Raw genomic sequence first — 16,801 nt, 5'->3', positions numbered from 1 at the left:
CTTATATTTTTATTTCTTTTTCAAAGCCAACTTCAGTACTGGCTGAGCAAAGTTTATTCTGTTAACATTCTATTAATTTAATAAATATACTATATTCCTATTCCGTGTGTGTGGCCTTTCCCTACTCTGTTGCTTGCTTTGAGCCAGGCTCGTAACAGATTTGGGGGCTCGTCCGGGATTTTGAACCATCGATCGGTAAATATGCGTTTTTTTGCATTTCTCAATTGGGTTTGAGTAGTTGAATTATAGGTCGTTTTGATTAGTGTGCCAAATTTGTAAACTGTATTTGGATCCTACGCTGATCCGGCGCAGTAAGGTTGATTGGGCATTTAACGCATGGTTATTGGGAAAGACACGCGGATCAGTTAATTAGGTTTTGAATTTTTTTTGCAGTACGTCGGTGCGGGAGACAAAATTTGGTTCGTTTGTGCCTGGGCTTGTTTAAATACAGCCAGGTTATAGTATTAGGAGGTGGTTCATTGTTGGGTGGGTGCGGGCTGCGCTGTGTTTGCGAGACAAAAATAATTAATAATTAATTGGTGTAGTCATTGGAGCTTTACGAACCCCTGCAAAGTGCTTAACGCTTGTTTGTTATTTTTGTTTTTTGTTTTTGTGCTATACCCTGGGCGGAGGACACAGTCGTGGATGCCTGCTTTAACGACATTTTGTCGGGGAAGTTAGGTCCCGCTGATATCGTGTATTAAAAATCTCTGTTCTTGGGGTATGCATGAAGTGGATCGAAGTGTGCAGGGCAGCTCCGTTTATTTTGTCTCGTAGCTGCAGTGTGGTGGCCGCACTTACATTGATAAATGTGCTTAAAAAAATAATACTTTTTTGTTTTTTTTGTTTAGGGGTTAAAGAAAAGGGCAGAGTAAATAAATGGATACTTTGGATACATTTTTCGCTGCTCCATCAGATCAGGTTTTAGATACGTTGACTAAGGAGCAGTTGTGCGACGTTAGTGAACATTATAATTTTGAATTGGGCTTGAAGAAAAATGCGAAATTGGTGCAGATAAGGCAGGCTGTCAGAACTAAATTGGCTGAAAGAGAAATTCTCCCATCAATAGCTTCAATGGATGAGTTGGATCCTGAAGGTGCTTCAACGCCTTTGGCAACATTGGGTGAGTCTCGCAGTAATTTTGGTCTTACCTTTGAACAACAAAAAGAGTTGTTAGAAATGCAACAAAGAGAGAGAGAAGCTGAACGTAGAGAGAGAGAAGCTGAACGTGAAGCCGAACGTAGAGAGAGAGAAGCTGAACGTGAAGCCGAACGTAGAGAGAAAGAAGCTGAACGTGAAGCCGAACGTAGAGAGAAAGAAGCTGAACGTGAAGCCGAACGTAGAGAGAGAGAAGCTGAACGTCAACTAGAATTTGATAAAATCAAAAGTGATAGAGAAATTGCCTTAGAACGGCTTAGGTTGATTGCAGAAGGGAAAATTACGGGTGATACCGGTGGCGATGTTCCGACTGGACCAGCGCGCACTCCTGATATCTCTAATATGGCCAGATTGCTTCCAAGGTTTAGTGAGAAAGATCCGGATGTGTTTTTTTCACTGTTTGAAAGTGTGGCAGATGATTGTGGTTGGAGTGATCCTGAACGAACATTGTTACTCCAGAGCGTTCTAGTTGGAAAAGCGCAGGAGGCATTTATTGCTTTATCGGTGCCTGAAAGAAGGATTTATAAAAGTGTGAAAGATGCTGTGCTTAAAGTATATGAGTTAGTTCCAGAAGCATATAGACTGCGATTTCGTAATTGGAAGAAGGGAGAAAAGCAGACTTATACAGAGGTAGTAAGAGAGCTGAATTGTCATTTCAATCGTTGGTGTGCTGCAGTAGGCGTTTCTACCTTTGAAGAGTTGTGTAATTTAATTGTCTTAGAGCAATTTAGAAACATCCTCCCTGATCGAATTGCGGTATATATTAATGAGCGGAAGGTAAAAACAGCAGCAGATGCGGCAGTTTTATCTGATGAATACGTTTTAACGCACAGGCAAAATTTTAAAGAACACAATTCAGGAAGGGGTTACCGCGAGCAGCGCTTTGGACGTTACAGTGAACGTTCAGTATTTTCTAATACTCCAGCTAGTCAGTCTGTTGCCAAAGAACAGTCTCGTGGTAAGGCAGATCCGGATGCTTGTCATTACTGCTCAGAGAAGGGGCATTGGAAGAACGAGTGTCCGGTCTTGAGAGCAAGGGGCCAGAGGAGCAAATCTGGCGCGGCAAGACCTGTTGCTCTTGCCGTTTCGGATGTGCGCGCACGGTCTGAGTTCATCCCCACAGAGATTAGGTCCAAACCTGAAAGGGGTGTGGCCTCCTCTAACTTGTCCGCGGACAGCCTTGTGGGATCTAGCCCGTATAGCGGGTCTGATGTAATTGAAGCCAATGTTAATGATTACTCTCCTTTCATTACAGATGGTTTAGTATCATTGGTGGGCAGTTCTGCAAAGGTGCCAGTTAAAATTCTTAGAGATACGGGGGCTTGTGAATCTTTTCTTCTAGAGTCTGTTTTGCCTCTTTCTAGTGAGTCCAGCATGGGTAATGTTTTGGTGAGGGGAATTGGGTTGCAGGTTGTAACTGTTCCTCTGCATAGGATTGAGCTACAGTCAGACCTGGTTCGGGGTGAAGTTGTCATTGCCGTGCGCCATTCGTTGCCTATAGATGGTGTACATCTCATCTTGGGAAATAACTTGGCTGGAGAGCGTGTTTGGCGTGATGTACCACCTCCTGTGGTGGTTAAGAGTGTTCCATCTATCCCATCAGGTACTGATTGTAGCCTGCAGAGCTTACCTGAGGTGTTTACTGCCTGTGCAGTAACACGTGCCATGAATCGTGCCTCTGGAACTGAGGTTCTAGAGAAAATTTGTAAGCCTGAATTACAGCCTATTGTTTTGCCCAATGTGCCATCTTCCCTGTCATTTAGTGATTTTGTTGTAGCTCAGAAGGAGGATTCAACATTGAGTGAACTGTTTGCTGGGGTTTTGCCTCTTGAGGAGCGAGATAGTGCAGCGAGGGGTTATTTTGTTCAAGATGGGCTGTTGGTTCGTAAGTGGATGCCTCAGACTAAAGAGATGTTTGAGGATCCTGTTTTCCAGATAGTAGTGCCGGTGAAGTTTAGAGACTTGATACTACAGACGGCTCATGGTGATATAGCGGGCCATTTGGGTGTGCGGAAAACGTATGACAGACTTATGAAGTACTTCTATTGGCCTTGCCTAAAGAAGGATGTGGCATGCTTCATTAAGACCTGTCATACATGTCAGATAACGGGAAAGCCTAATCAGGTGATCAAGCCAGCTCCACTTTACCCTATTCCGGCTTTAGGGAACCCATTTGAGCATTTGCTAATCGACTGTGTTGGACCATTGCCTCCATCGAAGTCGGGGTGTGTTTACCTTTTGACTGTGATGTGTCAGGCCACCCGTTACCCCGCTGCCTATGCGTTACGTACAATTTCTACCAAGTCGGTGGTGAAGGCGCTCTCTCAGTTTATTTCCATCTTCGGCATCCCTCAGATTATTCAGAGTGACAGAGGCTCTAATTTTACATCACGTATGTTTTCAGAAGTGCTTGAGCAGCTGCGTATTAAACATCAGCTAAGTAGCGCTTATCACGCCCAGAGCCAAGGCGCTCTGGAGCGTTTTCACCAGACGCTCAAGTCACTGCTAAGAGGTTATTGTGTTCAGCTCAGTAAAGACTGGGAGGAAGGGCTTCCGTGGCTGTTGCTTGCAGCACGTGAGGTAACACAGGAAAGTACAGGTTTCTCACCTAATGATTTGGTGTTCGGCCATAGAGTTCGTGGGCCTTTAGCTGTCCTGCAGGATAAGCTGAAGTGTCCTGAAAGTCATCCTAACTTGTTGGAGTATGTGAACGGCTTCCGCCGGAAATTGTTCTTAGCTTGTGAGATGGCTGTAGAAAATCTGACTAAGGCTCAGAAGAAAATGAAGAGTTGGTATGACCGCCGGGCTGAGCCGAGAGTGTTCAGTCCTGGAGATCAGGTTCTGGCGCTGTTGCCGATAGCCGGTTCTCCCTTTCTTGCTAGATACTCAGGTCCCTATACGGTAGTTCGGCAGGTTTCGGACCTGAATTATCTAGTTTCAACTCCTGACCGTAGGCGTAATACGCAACTCTGTCACATTAATCTTTTGAAACCCTATTACAGTAGGTCTTCGGTTTCTGGGGCAGCCGAGACTGGTGATCAGGTTAAGTCAGTTGCTGTGGCTGCAGTTGCTGGGATATCTAGCGTCTCTCCCCACATGGTGGCAGCGTGTGGTGATGAGGATGTGGTTAGCCCAGACGACTGTGTGCTCCAGCCTCGGTTGAAGAACTCAGAGAAGTTGTCTGATTTGGACACGATACTTGGGCATTTGTCCAAGGAGAGGGCATTAGCAGTTGAGTCGTTGATTTTTAACTTTCCTGCTTTATTTTCAGACACACCGTCGTGTACTCATTTGATCAAGCACGACATCGATGTGGGTGATTCTGAGCCGATAAGGCAGAGGTTCTATCGGGTGTCACTCGAGAAACAGCAGCACCTAGAGGCAGAGGTGAAGTATCTTCTGAATAATGGTTTGGCAGAACCCTCTTATTCTAGTTGGGCTTCGCCTTGCATTCTAGTTAGTAAACCTGACGGGACGTATAGATTTTGTACCGATTATCGGAAGTTAAATAACATCACAAAGCCAGATTCTTTTCCGCTCCCAAGGGTTGAAGACTGTGTTGACAGGGTAGGTTCGGCCAGGTTTGTAAGTAAGTTTGATTTACTTAAAGGCTACTATCAGGTTCCTTTGACACCTCGGGCTCAGGAGGTTTCAGCCTTCATAACGCCGTCTGGCCTGTATTCGTACTCTGTGATGAGCTTTGGGTTACGAAATGCGCCCGCCACATTTCAGAGACTAATGAACCGCGTAGTCTCTGGTTTACAGGGCTGTGCTGTTTATTTGGACGATGTAGTTGTGTATAGTGACGGGTGGTCTGAACATCTTGAGCGTATCCAGGCTCTTTTTAAACGGTTAGTTGAAGCTCGCCTCACTGTAAAGCTCGCTAAATGCGAGTTTGCCCAGGCGACAGTTGTTTATTTGGGGAAGGTGGTGGGGCAGGGCCAGGTGAGGCCTGTGCACGCTAAGGTGGTGGCTATCGATAATTTCCCTATTCCAGCTACCAAACCTGAGCTCCGACGCTTTTTAGGAATGGTGGGGTATTATCGTGGGTTTTGTGCTAACTTTTCCACTGTTGTTGCCCCATTGACTGACCTTTTGAAGGGCCGTATTAAATTTGATTGGACTGCGATTTGTCAGGCCGCATTTGATAATGTGAAGTTGTTGTTAACATCTGCTCCTGTGTTAAGGGCTCCCCGCATGGACCAGTCATTCCAGATGCAGGTCGACGCTAGCCACGTGGGTGCTGGGGCCGTACTCCTGCAGGGAGATGAGCAAGGGGTAGACCGGCCAGTGTGTTTCTTTTCAAAAAAGTTTAACCGTCACCAGTTAAATTACTCGACCATCGAAAAAGAAACACTGGCTTTAATATGGGGATTACAACACTTTGATGTTTATTTAAGTGGGGGTGCTGTTCCGGTTACCATTTATTCTGATCACAACCCATTAACGTTCTTATACTCTCTAAAGAGCCCAAGTCAGCGCCTTATGCGCTGGGTTTTATTTTTACAACCGTATAGCTTACTGGTCCGGCACATTCGGGGTGTGGACAACGTCATGGCTGACGCCTTGTCCCGTGCCCCGTGTGAGCCGGAGTAAGTCAGTGTCTTGTCCTGGCTGTCTCTCTCTTGTATCTCTTATCTCTTTCTCTGCCTAGTCTCCTTAAATTTGGCTTTCCAGGTACCGGGACTTGCTGGAGCCTTGGGTTTGAGGGAGGGATTGAGTGGAGGGGTGGGGGGGCCTGTTGGACTCAAGTGACCATTTTGCATCTGCTTTGCCGCCTTGGGAGGAGTGTCCAAGCCATAACCCCTAGACAAAGTTGAGTATTTTTTTTGTTTATATCTGATGTTTATTCTTCTATGGGGGAAAGAAAAGGAGTGTGAAATTTTTCCAGAGTCTCTCTTTGAGAGGCCTCTGTCGTAAGGAGGGGGGTGTCATGGCCTTGCCTGGCTCCTCCTCCTGGCTGTGTCTGTCTCCTACAGGTGAGCTGGGCACAGGTGTTTGGAGTTTGTGCTAATCAGTTCCTGGTCTGGGCCTTTAAAGATGCTTCAGATGAGACCGGGAGGAGGACCAGCCTCCGTTGCATTTCTCCCGCACCGTTTATGATTTTGTTTTGTTTATTTATTTCCTATTGCTTATATTTTTATTTCTTTTTCAAAGCCAACTTCAGTACTGGCTGAGCAAAGTTTATTCTGTTAACATTCTATTAATTTAATAAATATACTATATTCCTATTCCGTGTGTGTGGCCTTTCCCTACTCTGTTGCTTGCTTTGAGCCAGGCTCGTAACAGTACGTTAAAGGTACAATATGTAGAATTTTTGCAGTAAAATATCCAAAAACCACTAGGCCAATGTTATATATTTTGTTTAGTTGATTACTTACAATATCCCAAATGTTTCAAACTATTTGTAAATCGTGAGAAAATTGCGATTTTAACAAAGGAAACAGGACGTATGAGCAGGGGTGAGGAGTCGCCAGTCAATGGCGTCATATCCGTGTTAGCCTCGGTTTCCGCCAGGTTTGCGCTCGTACTGCCATAGTAACCATGGCGACAGACGTTGACAACTGGGTTATGCCCGTTATGCCTAGCAGGACGCTCACGCTATTGTTGTTTTGTTCAAACATTTTGGACCATGGTCAAGCAGACTTTGAGACAAAAAGAGGACTAAAACGAAGATCAGCATCTTTCGAGATGCCGAGAGCTCCACGTCCGCGACTAACTTCGAGTAGACAGAGGCGCGAGTGTTGCATGTACTTTATTAGACAGGTTTGCAAATGTACATAAAACTATCAATGTTATTTAGTTCAACATGATGTATGTGTCTTGTGTGACACCCCCCATGGAATAGAGGGGTGGGGTGAGCAGTTGCTCATTATCATTTAAAGAGACATGCACTGAAATGGGTTCGCTGTGAACAGAGCTGTTTTTGAGGAGGTAAAAAGGGTGTTGTTTAACTCAACCATTGGGGAATTTGAACCAAAGTATGTTACAAACTTTACATGAAGACCCTAAAGAATCATACCAACATGTTATGGAATTAAAATTGAATGTAAGGAAGTAGAATTAATTGAAAATTAAAGACATTCATGTCATTTTTAACTGGAAAAGAAATCTGCATTTCCCAGAATGCATTACCTGTTTTGTAATTCTCTGAGTTGCAAATACGAGATGAAATTTGGTTGGCGCACCCTTTTATATGGTTGTTTTTGAGGGGCTCTGTAGTGCATCCCTTTTCACCTACAGTAACCAAACTTCATACACTTATAGATCTCTTCGGGACAAACAAGCACTCAGAGTCTTAGTCATACGCCAGCTCAATAGGAAGGCAAATAATTCATGGTGAGAAAAATAACTTTTACATACATTGACTGATTTTGATGAAACTTCAGCTGTTTGTTCGTTATAGTAGAAGGCCGATCACAGGGATGTGACTATTGTGAGTCAAAGTGCTGCGTTGGCAGACAGTACACAAATGGCTGAGGGCAGAAATAAGCTAATACGGGACAGTCCGTCAGTGGTCGTGGGCGGAGCATGAGCATATGCTCAGCGAATCCAAACAGCTTGATTCTTGAGAGTGTTTAGGCTTTTTGAGGATTAAAAAAGAGGAAAGAATGGATTTTTTTCATTGTATGGTGGTTGTGTCCACACACAGCAAAGACACATTTATATGCAAACATCATATAAAGCTGTATTTTGCATCCGATGACCCCTTTAATATCCTAAAAAACAGCTTACCGCAAGTTCTTCAGATATTTGATATGATTCTGATGCATGTGTAAAACAGAAGTCCATTTCTGTTATCTGTGGTATGATGTGTAGTGATTTGAGAGCTCGAGTTACATGAAGTTCAGCAGCTGGCATACTATCGGCAGCAGTTAGTAGCAGCCCTGTCATGGCCCTGGTTTAGGCCTGTCATGCTGCTAAATCGGACCTCAGATTAGCTCCCCGCCTCTGAAATGACAGCTGTACCGGATACAGATCCATTACGCGGGAATGAAGGTATGGAAGCTTCAGAGAGACAAGTGATAGTGGAAACAGTGAACTGTGCCGATAGGTTTGATCCTAAGCAAGATACTGGAGACACTATCAACACACACTGTGGGCTTAATATAGCAACTGACATAGTGCAAGACATACCTCTCTCTCACTGCTCAAATATCATAGGCCTGTTAATCTAAGGGGGCTCGGGGTGGGTGTGCACCAACATCGCATTCTGTTCTTCAGCTTGTACTCTTTCATTTCCCGCTCCTCTCTCTCTTTCTCTCTTCATCCCCCTCTTTAACCTGTCCTTCTGTCTCCCCCTCCAGTCTCTGTCCTTGGCAGAGCAGTGTGTGGTAATCCTATTACTCTTGTGTGAAAACCAGCTGAGAGAAAGAGAGGGAGATGGAGAGAGAGGGTGAGTGAGTGGGAGAGAGGGATTGTCAGGTCTGTTATAGTTGTGAGCAGACAAAAAGCGCTTTAAACTATGGAACATGACCCTAAAGACTGAGGGAAGAATACAGAGAAGAGAGAGGAGGGGCACTAAAGGGAGATGATGAGATTACTGACAGTTGGAGCGCCAAACTTGAAAATAAGCATGTTCTTTGATGACAAAGAGCCCATTGACATGCTCTCTCGTCCTTTCACTCTCACACGGACACACAGATAGAGAAACACAAGCAGATAGGCCCATCTAAAACAGTTTAGTTTTTCTTGTAAATTTTCAAATTGTAATTTTTCATCTGTAATCATCAGTATACACATGGCTAAGTCTCCAGCAGAAATGCCTTCTTGTCTAATAACATTCAGGACAAAATAAATAAAATATTCTGGCCATATGGCAACAGTTATGTTGTCTGGTTGACTTCTTTCTGTTTCTACACAAATCTTATATCATATTGTTCAGTTATTTTTGGTTCAGCATATATAGCCTACACTCTGAAATGGCAGCATGAGAGAATAAGATTTTTTTTTTTAATCCCACATTTTCTACATTTGTAATTATGGGAAATTACTACTATGACGTTTAAATAAAATGTAACAATGTCAAGTAAATATTGGATGTCCAATGTAGGCTACTCGACATTTGCACTCACTGAGCAGCATTTTACAGCAAAATATTAACATTACACACATTGCATAGTGAAATAATCACGAGGCTAACATTAAAGGGGTGGTCGATTATTTTTTAACTTTTCTAACTTTAGTTAGTGTGTAATGTTGCTGTTTGAGCATAAACAACATCTGCAAAGTTACCACACTCAAAGTTCAAAGCAAACATCACGAACCCTAAAATGTACATAAACCCTGCCCCCAGAACACGATTAATAGATTATCAATATGCTAATCAATGACTAGAAGATAACTATACATACATAAGCTACATAAATTCATCAACTAACCATTCAGAAATTTTGTCTACATGTTGTTACTTCTTCTTGAGTCTCTCCATGTTTGTTTGAACATAAAAGGCTAAAAGTTTGTGACATTTTCAGTGTGTCTGAGTGAGGTAAATAATGAAAGATGCTAAGAACGATCTTTTGAAGCTCCGCCCTGTGTGCTGGAAGCAGCAGCTCATTTGCATTTAAAGCGACACACACAGAAAAACTGTGTGTTTTTGCTCACTGGTACACGGTGTAGTTATTTAAGTATTTTGTTACCTAAAATCAATGTCTTTATTCATAAATATGTCCTCATTGGGGTAAAATTACCTCTGCCATTTATCTGACTTATCCTCAAAAGCGAAGAATTTCTTATCTTTATTTACATGGGGCGGGTAAGTCCATGGAGGCTTCCATTTCGCTCTGCCATCTTGAAAAACTAGAGAGGAACAAAAAGCACTAGCCTACCTAAACGCACACAATGCGTTTTCGCTGAGAGCCAGTGTCACGTGACTGAAACCCAGTGGTGGCGCCAGGGAGGAGCTAGGTGGTGCTGTAGCAACAAAACCGAAAAATCTGACCAAAATTCAAAGCACCTTCTATTAAGTGTTGAGCATCCGCATAGCACCTGCAACAGAAAATCTCTGGAGCCGCCACTGCTAAAACCAGCTGAACTGAAACGGACAAGGAGATCAGTGATAGGCGCTTGTCACCGCCCTGGCAAATTTGAAAGGCTGGACTGCACGGTACTTTATAATGCAGGACCATAGTTATGCCGAGCCACAGAAGAAGGAAAAAAAATACAAATACGTAAAATTAAACGTGACCGGTGATTTTAAAAAACTAGGGTTAATGTCCGGATAGCTTTTTCTAGGTGGAAAGAGCTGATGAAGGAGAAACGCTTCGAAAGGGACTCTGAAGTTGCCTGCTTTCTTCTCGACCGGTAAGTCAATCTTACGGTCTAAATTAAAAGCTTTTTTTCATTCCTTGGTTGTGTAGCCTACTTTATTAAATGGGCAGCATAACAGTAGAACATCTATAGTTAAAAGCTAAACAGGCTCTTTGATGAATAGCAGCATATGCAACACGCATTTGAAAAAGCGAGGCGGTAGAGAGCACTTATTTTTGTTTGTTTTTGCACACAAAAAGTATTCTCGTCGCTTGATAAACTTAAGATTGGGCCACTGTAGTCACTTGGACTATTTTAACAATGTCTTTAATAATTTTTCGAGGCCGGCAAGTTCAATTCCTGAAGAAGCCTATGGACGAGTATGGACGAGTGATCCAGCTCTCAGATTTCATCAAAAATATCTTAATTCGTGTTCCGAAGATAAACGAAGGTCTTACGGGGATGGAAAAACATGAGGGTGAGTCAATACTGACAGAATTTTCATTTTTGGGTGAACTATCCCTTTAAACTTCACATACACACTCTGGGGACATCAGATATTTATTTTACATCTTGTGAAAAGGGCATTATACCACCCCTTTTGTTACAAACTGCTCTGAGACACAAAGATTGAGGATCCAAATGCAGTTTATTTGAAAGGGTAATCCAAAATCGTAGTCAAAAACAGAAAAAGGTCATAAAGCCCAGGAAATCAGTCCAAACAATAACAAACACAACAAGGCAGGGAACAAGGGCAAAAGAGTAATCCACGGAAAAGGCAAGAATTCCAAAAACCAAGAGACATGAAACCAGGGAGAATGCTCGGAATTGCAGTGTAACACTAAACAAGACTTTGCAATGAATGACTGAAAGAACCAGGCTTATATAGGGTGAGCAAACAAGAAGATGAGACACAGGTGAAAACAATGAGTGATGATGAATCCGGGCAGTGAGCTATGGGAAATTAATGTGTGGTGATTGTCTGGGTTGGAATACCCTCTGATGGTTATCCTGGGCACTCTCACTGGTGATCATTACACCTTTAATACGTAAGCTTTAATATGTAACCATATGCTTCATTTAAAAAAAACATTAAATACATGTTGTTCATCACTCATTTAATGACAATATTATGATAAAAAATGATAATTATGGTATTATACATATATAATTTAATTATTTTAGTCAGATTTTACTTCATTTTTAGTATTTTTTCATAATTTATTAATTGTATTATTAATATTTATATTATTTTTCTATAGTTTTCTATTTCATGAATTTAATTCTACCAATCTAATTTTTAAAGCGTTGGCCTCTCCTTCCATCCCTTGTTTTTAAGGAATCACTTCACTCTCTCTTGCTCAGTCTAACAGATATATCACATGTGCTTCACTCCACTAGGAGGCCAAAAGATAAAGAGTAACAATGAGACCCTCTTAAACAGAGTACTCTCTCTTTTACCAGCTACCTTGACAGTGCAAAAGCACTCATGGGTCTTATGAGTGTGCAATGCTAGTATGTATATTTGTAAACACCACTGTACTCAGAGCTCTAATTTCTGAGAACAAGCGGTGTCACTCGGGACATGACTTAGTATTGTGAGAATGTACCTTCATTGGCAGCAAAATAGAGGGAGGAAGAGTGGCTGAACAATGCAAGGGTGAAAGCACTGTATCACTCCAGCATCTGTCTGTCACTCCGATTTTAAATGCTGATCATCTCATAAAGAACAACAGAGAAATTGAGCTGGTGGGGTGGGGTAACAGAAGAGGGGGGGTTCCCCATAATTCTGCAACTGAGTCACATGAGAGAAAACCACAGCATTACATTAAACAATGAAAAAACACTGACAAGGCCATTTCACAGAACATGTTGCCGTATCTTGCATTATTTTTTTATTTTAAACTTAATCTCACAATCCCTAGTAACACTTTACAATAAGGTCCCATTAGTTATCAATACTCATTAACTAAAATTAACTAACAATGAGCAATTCATTTATTACAGTATTTATTCATATTTGTTAATGTTTAATGTTAGTTAATGATTTGCTCTTATCATCCGATCGTGGTTGTATCTCTCTATCAGTGTTACTTGATCTTAGTGCTGCATTTTACACCATTGACTACAACATTCTAGTAAATAGACTAGAAAACTATGTTGGCATTAGTGGAATTGCACTAGCATGGTTTAAATCATACTTACCTGACTGTTATCAGTTTGTAGCAGTAAATGAAGACATGTCTTATCGGTCAAAAGTTCAGTATGGCGTACCACAAGGCTCAGTACTAGGACCGTTGCTGTTCACTCTGTACATGCTACCGTTAGGAGATATCATTAGGAAACATGGAATTAGTTTTCACTGTTATGCTGAAGATACTTAGCTCTATATATCCTCAAAACCTAACGAAACTTACCAATTCACAAAATTAACGGAATTCATAGCTGATATAAAAAATTGGATGACTAGTAATTTCCTACTACTAAATTCTGAAAAAACAGAGATTCTAATTATTGGACAAAAAACTTCCACACGCAACAACCTAGAATACTGTTTAACACTTGATGGCTGCTCTGTCAAGTCTTCGTCGTCAGTTAGGAACCTGGGTGTGCTCTTTGATACCAATCTCTCATTTGAAAGTCACGTGTCTAGTATCTGTAAAAGCGCATTTTTCCATTTTAAAAATATATCTAAATTACGTCATATGCTCTCATTGACAAATGCGGAACAATTAGTTCATGCGTTCATGACCTCAAGGCTAGGTTATTGTAGTGCTCTACTGGGTGGTTGCCCTGCACGCTTAGTAAACAAACTACAGCTGGTCCAAAACGCAGCCGCTAGAGTTCTTACCAGAACCAGGAAGTATGACCATATAAGCCCGGTTCTGTCAACACTGCATTGGCTCCCTATTAAACATCGTATACATTTTAAAATATTGCTGATTACTTACAAAGCACTAAATGGTTTAGCTCCGCAGTACTTGAGCGAGCTCTTAACCCATTATAGTCCTTCACGTCTATTGCAATCTCAAAATTCTGGCCAGTTGATAATACCTAGAATATCAAAATTGACTGCTGGCGGTAGATTCTTTTTTCTACTTGGCACCAAAACTTTGGAACAATCTTCCTAACATTGTCCGGGAAGCAGACACAGTCTGTCAATTCAAATCTAGACTAAAAACACATCTCTTTGGTTTAGCATACACATAACACATTATAGATTGCTATAATTCAATGTTAGGCTGCATAGTTTAGATCAGCCGGAACCGGGAACACTTCCTATAAATCCTGATGTACTTTGTACATCAGAAGAAGGATGGTGTCTACGCTAATATTAGTCTCTCTGTTTATCCCGAGGTTTATCGCAAACCGCCGGATCCAGGCCATATCCAGATCTGATGAAGGACCATCACATGGACACGACGACAACGCATCCCTGAAGTGCCAGCCTCATCAACACTGTGAAGGCCTCATGGACACCTCAACAAACTTGTCTCCATACCGGCGTGATGACTCCAACCCCTAACCAGATGAACTGGATAAATATTGTGAAAGTTCTGATCCAATCTGACTTCTGACCTATTATGCCGCCTAAATCATAATCATACACTGTTCGTTTGTTGGCCAAAGGAGGACTGGCCCCCTGACTGAGCCTGGGTTCTCCCAAGGTTTTTTTCTCCATTCTGTCACCTGATGGAGTTTTGGTTCCTTTCCACTGTCGCCTTTTTTTTCGCCTTCATTCGCCCTCATTCGCCATTGGCTTTTGGCTTGCTTAGTTGGGGACATTTGACATTTAATTTTGAATTTAACAATACTATTACAACTTTACTTTCCTGCTATCTCTGTAAAGCTGCTTTGAAACAATTTGTATTGTAAAAGCGCTATACAAATAAAGGTGACTTGACTTGACTAATAAAAAATACAATTGTTCATTGTTAGTTCATGTTAGCTCGGGTCCATAATTGTATCCCTTAAAACTCATCTTTGATCACTAAAATTAGATATTTAAACGTTTTTTTCCTTGAAAAAAGTCTTCATGCCTTAAAATAAATTGAATGTAACTGCACTCTTGCCTCATTTAGTATCTGGGGACTATGAATATGCAAATTGCCCCACCTCCGCTCACTCGCACCAGCTCAAATATACACAAGTGATCACACGTTGACATGATTGGTTACAAGGAAGTTTGTGACGTCAGAAACACCAGCGATTTCAAACCACGTTTTTGAGATTGTATTTGTTTCACTGCAGTTTTAAGGAGAAAATACTCAGCAATGGTGCTGACTTATGCATTTGCACATGGTTTGTCTTAAAGCATATTAAAAACACCACATAAACATATAAACAACATTTAAAGCTTAATTTTCACCACAGGAGGGGGAATTTAACAAATACAACTTTTAATTAAAAAATGTATTAGTAAATGTAGAAATGACAGGTCACAATAGTGACTGAAAAAAATTGTTTCATTTCTAAGGCTATAAAAATGTTACTGAATGATCTATCAATGCATTTCCAGCAGATATTGAAATAATAAAGGGTCTCAATGAAATATGCGCAGTGTCGCATGTTTACTGTAAATTGTCACATGACCAGATTTGTTTACTTCCTGTTTGCGCCAAGAGAAGAGGATGGCAGCAAGAAAGCTGCCAAAGAATAGATTAGTAAAGTATGTTAACAAAGATAGGACATCGATTTTTGGTACACATCATGTTTAAGGTGTCTAGTATTGATATATGCATTTGCAATTACTCAACTTTGTTTAATGTAGTCATAGAACTCACAAACATGTCAGCGGCAACAATAGTGACCGGTGGGAAAACCCATTGTATCTACATGCTAATACACTTAGACTAACTGTTCTACCTTACTTTCTGCTGCTACCTAACTTTCTACCTAATTTTACACACAGACACACATACAGAAACACAGAAACACACACACACACACACACACACAAAAAGACTAGCTAGCTAACTAATTCTACTTAACTTTCCACACACACACGCAATTACAGGTAGGCACACACACGCACACCACACACCCCACACACACGCACACCCTATACACACACACACCACACACACACACACCCCACACACACGCAAACGCACACCACACACACGCAAACGCACACCACACACACCCCACACACACGCACACCACACACCCCACAAACACGCACATCACACACACGCACCACACGCACACCACACACCACTCACCCCACCACACACACACACGCACACCACACACCCCACACACACGCACACCCCACACGCACACCACACACCCCAACACGTACACCACGCACACCACACGCGCACGCACACACACACACCACACGCGCACCACACACACCACACGCGCACCACACACACCACACACCCCACACACACGCACACCACACACACACCACACGCACACCACACACACCACACACCCCACACACACGCACACCACACACCCCACTCACCCCACCACACACGTACACCACGCACACCACACACCCCACACACACGCACACACACCACACGCACACCACACACCCCACACGCACCCCATGCACACCAAACACACGCACAGCACACATCCCACGCATACCACACACCCCACACGCACACCGCACACCCCACAACCACGCACACCAGACACCACACACACCCCGCACGCATACCACACACCCCACACACATGCACACCACACACCCCACTCACCCCACCACACACCCCACACACACGTACACCACGCACACCACACACACCACACACGCACGCACACACACACACACACACACACGCACGCACCCCACACACACGCCACACACCCATACACATGCACACCACACACACACACACACACACACACACACACACAGACACACACACACACACACACACCCCACGCACACCACACCCCACAATCGCACACCCCACACGCATGCACATACACGCACACACACACACACACACACACACACACACACACACACACACACACACACACACACACACACACACACACACGCACACACACGCACACACATGCACACACGAGCAGACAAACACACACACACACACAAAAACACCCAGACACACACACTGCAGAGGTCAAATAGACCTATATTCAGTCTGTCCAATGGTTGATACAACACATTATCCCACCGGTCACAATTGTGACCGATCATAAAACTCACTTTTTCACACACTTTTCCATGAAAATTTCAAAAAATGATGATTGATTGTTTCAAAGGGATACTAATGACACATGATTTGGATATTTTCGTGTCTGGGAAAAATTTGGGATTAAATGGGATTAAAAAAGATTAATAAATTCTTTAAAAATAATGTTTACGCTGAGGCGGAAATGGCTTTCAGATATACAATAGAGTAGG

Source organism: Siphateles boraxobius, unplaced genomic scaffold, assembly GCF_051911475.1.
Source record: "Siphateles boraxobius isolate OS27281-9 unplaced genomic scaffold, OSU_SipBor_1 12, whole genome shotgun sequence".
In the NCBI taxonomy this organism is placed as follows: domain Eukaryota; kingdom Metazoa; phylum Chordata; class Actinopteri; order Cypriniformes; family Leuciscidae; genus Siphateles; species Siphateles boraxobius.
This window is presented reverse-complemented; position numbering follows the sequence as displayed.